The 9,533-nt window shown below is 33.6% G+C and overlaps 1 pseudogene; it reads right to left on the reverse strand.

The window, feature by feature from the left end:
- Positions 1-855: 855 nt before the first annotated feature.
- LOC148627811 (uncharacterized) lies at positions 856-6,882 on the reverse strand (annotated as a pseudogene).
- Positions 6,883-9,533: the final 2,651 nt, after the last annotated feature.

Below are 9,533 nucleotides of genomic sequence, written 5' to 3' on the forward strand. Positions count from 1 at the left end.
TACTCGAGAATTATACAACATATCAAGGAACGTCATATTTACATGTATTTGTTTAGCTTAGTTTATGTTTTGTTTGTTAGCTTTTTTTTTATTGATTTTGTGTTAATACATTACTATTTTTCGTTTCTTGCGATACTGACATACATTACAAATCTCTAGTTGAATACAGATTTATTATTATTATTTATGCTGAATGTTTTCAGAGTTCGATACAATCATAGGATGTCTGAAATTCTGGATCATCAGCATAGAGTACTATTAAATGTAGGGGGAAATAAAAAAGCAATTCAGTATATAACATAATTTAATGTTTTGGATAAAGAAAGGTTGGATACTTGAAAAAGACAGATACACGTATGGAAATAATAACGAAAAAGGACTAAATTATCCCATAACAAACAGACGGACAGACAAAAAAAATTTTTTGCCCGAAAGTTAATTCCTCACAATGTCTTTATAGCATTGTAGTCTACATGTAGCAGAACAGCACAATACGGACAGATCGGTTGAAACCTATTACCCTCCAAAAGTTCGTTTGCGAGAATAAAATGATTTGTTTTGAATATATCAAAGACCAAAGATAATCCAATATACGTCTTACTTTGTATTATCATTCCGAGTCTCAAAGTATTTTATTTTTTGACGGACGGATGAACACCGGTATTTCTATGTCCCCACCGCAAAAGGTTACAGCGGGGACGCAAAGAATAGCAATAAACTTAATATAGGCAATAACTCCTCTAATCATACATGTACTTTAAAAAATTAAAATAAATGTATTTCCCCTATAAAGGGGTGTAAAGGGGATTTAATGTAAAACTGGCATATGCATTCTTAATCAATATCACTGACATGTCATTCCTCGATTGGTCCATCACTCTCTGATTCTGACTGTTTCAAGCGGTGGCATATCTCCAGCATTGATAATAGAGCCGGAGAATCGACAAGACGGAATTGGTTGTTGTTGCCATCTACTATACCCTAGATACCAGATAGTGGAAGAAATGTGCGCACAGCACCCAACATTTCGTGCACCGACTTTGCAGGTACAATACCAGCCTGTGATGTCGTCATCGCTGAACTCGATCCACAAACTATAGACCTTAGACGAGGAATGTCTCGATGACAATTTAACTCTAAGCAAGTTATCATCACATAGTTATCATCAGACAGGCGACTCTCTGTATACCTTTGCGCTTGCTTGAGTTGGTATACACCCATAGTTATGTCTCTGATTAGATGTAAGCTTAGCCTAGGAAAATCTAGCACATTTTCAGTTCCGTTAACCTCTGTATAGATAGCCTCTTTACTGATAAGATTGTTCTCGTCTACAATTTGTTGTATACGGTTTGGTTGTTGTGCTCTTTCTACCATTATTTGCCCCAGTTCATCATTTCCAAAGTCATTAATCAAAGGAGCACGGAAGCAGTTGCAGCAGCAGCTGCACAAATCCTTACAAAGTCTCCTATGTGAGGGACGAAATGGTTCGATACAACTTTGTCTAAAAAGTGCCATTGTTTAATTCGCCCGTTGGCGCTCTCAACGACCTATCTTACTTTAGTGATAAGACGGGATGAATTAGCATCCTCTGTAGTGTCTTGCTTCTCCCCTTTTTTGATGTAACATGGCATCTCAACATTTAAGTTCATTTTTTCAAGAAAGGTTTGAGCATCCCTAAAACCTCTGTCTACGACTAAGACATCACCGTCTTTAATCCACTGCTTTATGTCCTCTGCATTAGTTTGAAATATTTGTTTCGTAATTGATGCATCATTGTTATGGCCGTCTGCAAAATAGGGACCAAGCACACTCAAAATATAACCATCGGAACCGACTATTAGCATGGGCTTCACCAGAGGTCTGTTCTTATGCAAACTGTATGTACGTTTCTGGAACTGGTAATATGAACTTTTTTGTCCGTTCCGTCCAGGACCAATACAGCCACATCATCTTGATTACCAGCAAATAATGTTTTTGCTTCACTTTAATATTTTGCTGTGTTGTCAGTGTAATTTTTCGTTGTAACTACATATACCCCTGATTTGAAAAGAAAAGGAAATTGCTGTTTGTGGAAGCTTTAATACAGATGACCGTTTCCCCACTACTAGTCTAATCGAGACTGAAATTTTGAGAATTGTACTTTTGGCATATGGATTCTGTTGTTTTAAACCAGCAGTGGTAGTAGAAAAAGCAAAACATCAAAGCAGGTGCGTATTCATAGGGCGTATGTTCCTAACTTTGGGAAAAACTGATTTTTTGTATGCAATCTAGGTTACTCTCAGATTCACCTCCTAAAATTTTTCTTGACTGCCTTCGCTCGACCTTTTATTTTATTTATACCCTATTTTACCTGAAATCCTTGGTCCGTCCCTGTCAAAGTGCTAATTTTTTAGTTGTAATACCAATACAAAATAAGAGATTGAAACATTTAGAGAATATGTATCATAACTTCTATCTTGAATGTAATAATATATCAGAAGAATTTTTATATTGAATTAGCCAGTCATTTCACTTTCTTACTACTGTATATACATATAATGGGCCCAAATGCGAATCCGTATACATTAAAATAAATACTATGTATAGGTTTATCAATAATTAAATGATATCATTCAGATAATTCTACTGAAAAGTTTCGTTAATATGGTTTATTTTTCAATGATTCACGTTGTCCCTAGCATGACCCATTGACCTCGTCGGTTTTGTAATTATAACTAGATAATTTGTGAATACAAATGTATTGATATTATCATATTGATAATATTATGTGGTATACATGTGATTATCTTTCCTTTATTTGTTGTGCAGCTTTCAATGTTGATCTTCAAGCTTGTTATATCAGTTGAAGAAGTATCCTGTATGTTTTATGTTACTCGTCAAGTCCGTAGACAGAGGATGAGTATATAAGCGGAGGTATATTTGGATGTAAAAATGTTGAAACGAGCTAACTTGGTGAAGCGCTATCAAATACGGGAAAGTTTTGTCAATATCCTGCCTCCAAACACTCTATAAATGTTTAGCATCTGGCCTGCTGATATGATTTCTTTTTTATTATTGTTTTCTACATTTTGCTGGTTTTTTTGATCATTTGGGAGATTTTACTGTCAGTTGTTATTCTTGATATCAACGTTTTCGAAGTAAATATAATAAAATCTGTCTATTGCGAAAATATTCAAATACTATTTTTATATAACGTTAAAAAATGAAGGACACAGAAGCATTTGCATTTTGAAAGTCAAATGTGTGCTATAGTTGTGTTTTTTTAAGGGGGGGGGGCTGTTGCATTTTTGTATATTTATGCCTAAACAGGTTTTTAATAAATTAGAAAAGACGTGTTCAAAATGATTTCGAAAATGTTTTTTTAAACATGGGTGCAAAGCATATGCAATTTGAATGTCGAATTTGCGCACTTTCATGTTTCCGTGGGAAGAATTGTTGCATAAATCTAAACGTATAAAAAACAACATTGTACTCTTAGAGATTGTTATAGATAACTATAGTCTTCTATATTGCTTATCTGAATGAACTCCGCACAATGCTTAATTGACGGAAAGTGAATAATTGCTACATTACAGCTAATGAATAATCGGCCAGCTCTTATAAAGGAAGTAATGGACTCCGATGGAAATAAAACAGGCTTATCGAACAATATTCAGGAACTGCGGGATCGTAGCAGACATCTAAAATAACGTCGACTGGTGCGATTGGGGGCGTCTGGTGTAGTTCACAAGATGTTTACCGGAGAGAGTCTGGTGTAGTTCACTAAAGACATCTACCGGAGTGCATTAAGTAACCTTCCTGTGAAAAAATGAAATCCACTAATACGATCGCAAAACTGAAAGAATGAATATCCATAACAGGTTGGATAAGTGTCTTAAAAAAAATAAAAAAAATAACTTGCTAGTACGGGCGTGACTTAATAAACCGTAAAATGATAAACGATAAGAGAATGTCTCCTTTGTGACGACAGGCATTGGAAATGCTATGGCTACATGCAAGTCTCCTCTATTACTTGGATGAATTATTTAAATTTAAACAAAGCGTTGAACTTTTCTTGTGAAAATTTTATTCAGTGAAACTCATGCAGGTCTCCCTATTGATATTGGGATTACTTATTTTAATCAAACAAAACTTTGATTTTTTTCTGGTGAAACTTTCATACAATGAAACTCGTATTTCCATCTTCCTTTAAAAAGTATAAAAAACTAACTGAGCGTAACACAAAGCTAAAATCCATTATACTAATTCAATTGACTAATATGTAAGATTATCTTTAATGTTTACACGTTATGCCAGAAACAGATCTAAGCAACTCTTTCTGACATGACTTTCCCATCTGATGTTTGTTCAGGTGTACATTTTCCGTGTTTTTGAAGTTAGTTAACATTGGAACTACTTCAATGATGGTTGATGTAATAATTACAACAGATATAAAGCTTCCTTTTTATTACATTTTTACTTTGTAACAAAACCAACTAAACTGCTTGTATTTCTTCTTAGGAAAAACATTTTGTGTCTTTTAGCTTTCGTCAGGTAAATATTTATTTTCAGTTGTCTAAATACTTTTGTCAGTAAATATTCATTACTGACTTCATAACTGGGAACAAAAACAAAAACTAGTTTTCTGGCTGTCTTTACCTTCTCTTCTTTTTTGTACACAAAATTGTGAACATTCATTATTTTGTTGTGATGAGGAACTCCCTGTTAATTATTGTCAATCTGTAAGTGACCATGAGATCATTGAGAAAAGGCATGGACCCCGAACGAGGTCAAGTTAAGAAAAGGTCGACCCACTCTGGTTGTTAAAAGTAACTTCAGTGGTCTTTTCACTTCCTGAGTCTGCCATCATTTTCTTACGATTGCATTTTTAGGACCATTTAATGGTATCACTCTTGCATCGACATCATTGGCCGCTAAGTCGTTTACTTTCATTTAATTTACGATAACTTGAGTAAAACTTATCCGATCTTTTTGAAAGTTTAACACATTATTCCTAGGGACGTGGCAGTGGGCCCAACAGTTTTTTTTAAGGATTTTGCAACACCTGTTCTAAAATAAGGGGCTTAAATAGGGAAATTTGTGATATCATTAGAATTAATAAGGAAAGCTAATTGATCCACATGAAATGTGTTCCTCTTGAAATTCTTTTTTAAAAAGTAAGAAGGTAGACTTATCTTTGATCCGTTTGGTGTTAAAAGGATACAAATTTTGTCTAATTAAAAAAAAATACTTTCATTTTTGGTACGATTAAGATTTTTTCTCATTGGATTCCTTATGTAAACCCTTTTTCTATCAGATTAACATACCTTATGTTTTTTTGTTGGTTAAAATAATCGAAGGCAAAGTTCTTTGATTAACACCTTAAAACTTAAGTGTGCCAAAAATTAAAATTGTGTATAATTATTTGAACAGAGTGCAAATGCTACACCACTATCATGCTGCACTCCACGAAGCTCTTTATTTTGTTGAGTTGAAAGTGTCCTTACGCATTAAATCGAATACTGATTTATTCATGGGATTAAACTGACATTAATTTGATTAATATCATCATTATTTGTTTAATATGAAATGCCATTTAACACCCCTGATTTTAACTCAAATGAGTAAGGATTTTATTAAGTTCATAAATATGTTTGATGAACGTTTTAACGAATACTGCTTTGGTCGATTTTGATATTACTAAGCATTTTATAAATAAAGCGTGAATAAAATATCAGTTCATAATTTATATGACATTTTCGGTAATATGATGTGACTGATATTTATCATTGTTTGTATTTCTTTGATCTTGTACAGATTTCTCAAAACAAACAAAACAAAACAAAACCATCAGCATTGACCATAAACTGAACAAATATCCTTTTCTGAGAAAAAATATTGGTCTATGTTTATACAAAGTATATGTTTTTAGACTTTGCTTAGGAGAAACGGAGCTATTTATACGCAAATTACACTTAACAGTCTCGAAAATTTACCGCTATGTTGTTTCATTGATTGTGTCTCGACCAACATGAATGTGTGCGACTTTGTATGACGTGCGTCTGCGTTATAAGTTCAAACAACCATAGACTGGTTCCCGATCGCAGTATTCAGTATGTTACACATATACTAATATACGGACTTGACGTTACCTTGAACTTGTTTACAGCGCTCTTCGAAATCGGAGATATTTCTATACGGAACGTCAGTTGGCGGACTTGTACAAAAAGACGCTCGTGTTTCTAGAAAAGCAGAGGACGCTTACCCTACCGGTGCACCTGGTCCATGCTCCCAGTTTTTAGTGGAGTCCGAGTTGCTCATTTACTTTTGTTACTTTGTGTGTATGATTTTAGTTCCTTTATGTTCTTTGTTGTGAATGTCTGTTTTCCATGTCTGGTCTTTGTCCCTGGATTACATTCTTTTGATTACCGCTATAACCGTGGTTCCCCTGGTTACTCTTTCACCAGATATGTGTAGAATACTGTGCATAGAAGAATTTAGGCTTTCAACATAGTTTCAGGGACATGCATTATAGAAATTAAGTATTACAATGTATGATATCATGACTAAAAAGTATCTTGACAGGTAATGTTCTATATTATGTCTTGAGCTTGCGATATCAAAATATTGAAAAATAGTTTTTTTCTTATAAAATACAAGAAATATTCCCACTTTTAGTAATTAAAACAAGCTCGTTCTCAACAGGGTCGTTAGGGGTGCGAGATTCAAGGCCGTGCACATTTATCATTTGTAGCTAAAATATTCAAAGTATCACTCAAATCAAAGTAAACACTTGAAAGCAAAAGTGGGCAATTTCATTGAGTTATTTTCTGACATGTGTCTCAAGCATTTAGAACATCTGTTAACCTGATGCGGCTTTCCATCCACTTACTTTCGGTCCATTTTGAACATTGAAAATAACCCCATACCGGGACCTCGAGAGAGTGTATTGCTAGTAGCTAATACCTGGAACGTAGTCCCGGGAACCATGATAAAACAACCACATCCGGTACGAGATCGCAATTAATTCCCCTTGACTTTTCGTATATAGTTCCTTTTTTTAGTGTGTTTCTTCCTGATTTTTTCCTTTGCTGTCACAAACTTTATTGGTTAGTATTTACTGCAGAAATGTAGGGCAAGGATCAAATTTACAAGGGATTTTTTTATTCTGTAATTTTATGTGGAAGTTGTGATTTGGTCCTATGACAGAAGGTCAAAAATTAGGACATTTGGTAGTGGTCACTTTTCATGTCTTTCATTTTTTTTTCTCTCACTCTTATAGAAGTCTGCTTTTATACATGTATCCATATTAATGAAGTTTTAATGAGTTTGAAGCTTTGGAATTTTTTTATGTCAAGATGGGTCTGTTGAAATGCACTACGAAATTAATTGTGTCCTCGTACCTATAATCTAATGCATGTACGTCACTTCCGGTAGAATGATGTTGAGCTATTCATGATTTGACAGATTATTTACGTACATATGGCGTCGCAGACACTAGAGATAATATATGACGTTTAAAATAAAGTGCAAAAATAAATTGTGTCGATCTTGCAGATTTAGAGTGAAACATATCCACCATTGCTATATTTAGAACTTGTGGGTCAAGATGCCGAATTCTACATAATATCTCAAAAACAGTTACTAGAGATACTTGTAAAATAAATGTGACTCTCCTAGCTCTATTTAAGTCTCCACGTGACACGTGATTAGAGACATTGATTTGGAAAACTAAAAAGACGTTTATTTTGTGGTCACGAGAGAATGAATATTTCAATTGAATGAACCTATATAATGCACTAAGTCTTCAAAAGGTCAGAGTTATATGAAAGTGATTACCCCTTAAAGATATATCTTTTAGCTTAAGGTTATCATTTATCTTTCCTTTCGGCAAATATGGGTTCATTTTCCCCACGATAGAAAAAAAATATTCATATACAAAGCAATCTTTCGTACGTTATCGATGTATTAAAAGCAGCATATAAAACATCTAACCGACTTTCGAGTGCTGTACAAATTTCTCAGATATAAAAACAAATACCGGAAACCCTGATGATTTTTACCGCGTAAACCTTCATTGCTATACCGGAACCCAACGTCACTGGTTGGGCAAGGTGACCTTCACTTTTGTACGTTTTGAAGTATTAAATGACACAGTCAAAAACGACATTTAATTACGTATATAAGTGTTGCAATGAATGCTGATGTATGGGTAACAAGGATGTGTACAATTGGTCTTGAATAACGATTAAAGAAGCACTTATCTGTTTCTAATGAAATGGCATTTATCACAGCTGATTCTATCTGAAATATGAGGGGTACAAATACTCCTAATGAATATCAACCTAAAAATTATTCAGGGCAAGTTGGAAGTAAAGAAGGCTTTAGACGATTACAATCAGCATCTATGTTGTACTCCTGGTAAGCTTACTAAAGCTAAAAACCCAATACTTATTTATTGAAACCATATCAAATAGTCCGCTTGTTCCTGAGATGCAGTTCCTGTTCCCAAACAATATCATTTATAAAATGAAGGAAGTTGGAAAAATAAAACGCATTAACCAAAAATGTATGATATCAGCTATAGAGAGTAAAAGTTTAGTACATCATATCTATGTTCTCTGTTATTAGTGATAGTTGATGTAGAGCTGCAAAGGGTTTGATCTTTTCACATTTTTAAAATGAATTAATGGTGCCATCTGAATTATGATTAGTTCAAATTGACAAATTTAAAATGAATTCCCTCTTTAAAAAAAATTAAAGTGATAAACAGGGTACAACAGTTGTAACAATGGCATATATTTAATTTTATTTCTATTTAAGGAGCACTCCAGCTAAGAATGATGCAAACATATTTTTATTGATATACCGCTTATTGATAAGTTAACAGAAAATTACACGTGGCTTTTCATAGAACCCGTGTTCAAAAAATTAAAAGAAATATATCGAGCACCCTGTAAAATTCAAAATTAAGGGACATAACTCTGTAAATGACACTTTTCAATGTGAATAACTCTTAAGAGAAGACAGATTGAAATTATTGTACATTTCATTATATAGACTAAAAAAGCAATTTGATAAAAAAAATATAAATGTGAAGCCTTTTTTTTTTGGAGGGGTGTATAGCGTGTTTCAGAATTGACATGGTTCTTACAAAGACTGCTACTTAATTATAAGTGTTTAATAATATTTGTTTAATTTTTTTGTACAACAGAGCAGACGCATAACTGTTCGTATTCTTGTCGTTTTTTATTCAATAGAACGAGGATGGATCAAGAATTTTTATGACATAGCATATCAACTTCTTTGTGTTTTCTTTCTATCAGGTAAATGATCAAAACATTCCACAAATAGTTTATATAATGTTTATAGCCTATCTTGGATTTGTAATCGAACAAATTAAGTAGCACTCCAGCTAAGGATCATGCAAAATGTGATTCGTGGGTAAAAAGCCTACATATTTTTATTTTTGATATTTAGTTTGAAATGTCATAGTAAACAGAAATTAACACGTGGTTTTTCATATAACCCGTGCTCTTAGGAGATAAAAATTG

The sequence above is a fragment of the Perna viridis genome, chromosome 1 (assembly GCF_037379345.1).
Source record: "Perna viridis isolate PV_CMFRI_1.1 ecotype Kerala chromosome 1, ASM3737934v1, whole genome shotgun sequence".
NCBI classification, from domain to species: domain Eukaryota; kingdom Metazoa; phylum Mollusca; class Bivalvia; order Mytilida; family Mytilidae; genus Perna; species Perna viridis.